This window comes from Morus notabilis, unplaced genomic scaffold (assembly GCF_000414095.1).
Source record: "Morus notabilis unplaced genomic scaffold, ASM41409v2 Scaffold756, whole genome shotgun sequence".
NCBI lineage: Eukaryota > Viridiplantae > Streptophyta > Magnoliopsida > Rosales > Moraceae > Morus > Morus notabilis.
The window spans coordinates 138,894-140,961 of NW_010361110.1; the positions used below are offsets into that span (position 1 = coordinate 138,894).

General features: G+C 39.7%; 1 pseudogene; it reads right to left on the reverse strand.

Moving 5' to 3' along the window:
* Window positions 1–39: 39 nt before the first annotated feature.
* Window positions 40–1,101, reverse strand: LOC112091669 (annotated as a pseudogene).
* Between the last annotated feature and the right edge of the window lie 967 nt (window positions 1,102–2,068).

Below are 2,068 nucleotides of genomic sequence, written 5' to 3' on the forward strand. Positions count from 1 at the left end.
TTCGGGCGGGCTCAGGCCGCCCGGCCGGGCTCGGGCCGCCTAATACAAGCCCGCGGCCCGTTCAAGGGGAAATTCGGGCCCGGGCGGCTCGGGCTCGGGCTCGGGTAAAAACTCGGGCTTTTCGGGCGGCCCGTCTAAAGTTTCAGCACTATAGTGTTCCACATAACCTGTGATCATAGTGTTCCACATAACTACATCCTTTGGAGCAAAACTATCAAAAACAAGTTTTGCTTTTTCCAGGTTGCCACATTTGACATACATAGTAATCAAAACCGAGACAACATATACGTCATGATCAAAGTGGGATCTCACCAACTGACCATGAATCTCTCTACCATGGTCAAGACTTGCAAGGCTGGCACAAACGGAAAGTACACTTATTAGAGTCGGGTAATTTGGCCTAACTCCTTGCCTCTGCATGGAAGAAAAGAATTCAAGTGCTTGCAATTCAAATCCTTTCCGTTCATAAACCTTGATCATCGCGCTCCATGCCCCTTCATCCTTCTCTCTTATCTGGTCAAATACCCACATTGCTTTACCTACCTCCCCAATTTGGCCAAACCCAAGAATCATGGCGTTGCAAGCGATAGCTGGCTTTAGTGGCATTGCATCAAAAAGCTCCGAAGCTTCTTGTATCTGCCCACATTGAGTGTACCCCATCAGCATCGCGGTCTGCGACACCTCATTTTTCTCAGGCATGACTTCGAATAGCTTCTAGCAACATCTACTCGTTGATTTTGTGTGTATCCATATCATCGTTGTCTAAAAAATGACATTTTTACGCGGCATCTCATCAAAAATCTCCCTGGCCTCTGCCAAACGACCTTCCTGGCAATACCCATTAATCATGTTAGTCCTCACCACCACATCCTTCTCAGGCATTTCATCAAACAGCCGACGAGCATCATCAACACGTCTCTCTTGTATTAGGCCGCCCAACATCACCATCCACGACACAACATTCTTTTAAGGCATCTACCAAAAGAGTGACCCTGCCTCAGATATCATCCCCTCTTGCACACACCCTCTTACCATTGTTGTCCACGAAATCACATTCCTCTCCAGCATTGAATCAAACACCCTCCTCGCTTTGTTAAGCATTCCTCTCCACCAACCCGAGTAACCCGAGCCTACCCGAGGTCACCCGACAGGTTGCGGGTTTGTGGGCTTAAAAGAGTGTTGCGGCCCAAAGTTTTATCAACCCGCACTGGGTAGGTCGGCTCAATTTTTTGGCTCAACCCGACCCTACCCGGCCGAATTACACCCCGACTTAAAACTAATCTATTGATGCTTTAATGTTGATCGCAATCGAGTTGAGATCTTAGCAGGTAGCTACACCAAAAAGCCCAAGCAAACCCCTTAGCTCCTCCAAACCCCGTAGTTCCTATTTTTACCAACACTATTCTTGCAATTTGTCTAAATTATAATGGATAGTTATGATTGGACTATCATTCGCCACTAAAAATTTTATTCAATGAGTTCTTTATCTATAAGGTCACAAAATTTAACTACTTAAGTTCAAGCTAAAAAGTTCAAATCACATAATTTGAACCCGTGAATTGAAAGACACCTAAACAACTATTAACTCAAAAGTTCAGGGATCTTCAATCCTATTAGGACTCGTTTGACATTACTTTTAGAGGCTGCATTTAACTTTTTAAAAGAAACTACAACATATTAGAGTGTTTAATAATTCTTACTTTTGTCCAACAACTTTTAAAAACTGCTAATTTAAAAAGTAAGTTAGGAGTCGCTTTTTCATAGCAGCTTCAACTGCCATTGTCAGAATTTACAAAAAATAACCTTAATAATAAAACTTAATTTTTAATCTACTTATTTTACTTTTTTTCATACCAAATTAAAAAATTCATTTTTAAAATAATTATTTAAAAATTGAAAACCTTTAACAAGTACACTATATGCTAAATTTTATTCAAATAATTTTAATAATTATCAAAATGTATAAAATAACAACAATAAATAAAAAATTTAGTGAATAATAATTTATTTCTTATCAACAAAAGTAATTTATTTTTAAGAAATATTTTAATTAATAAATTAAAATTAT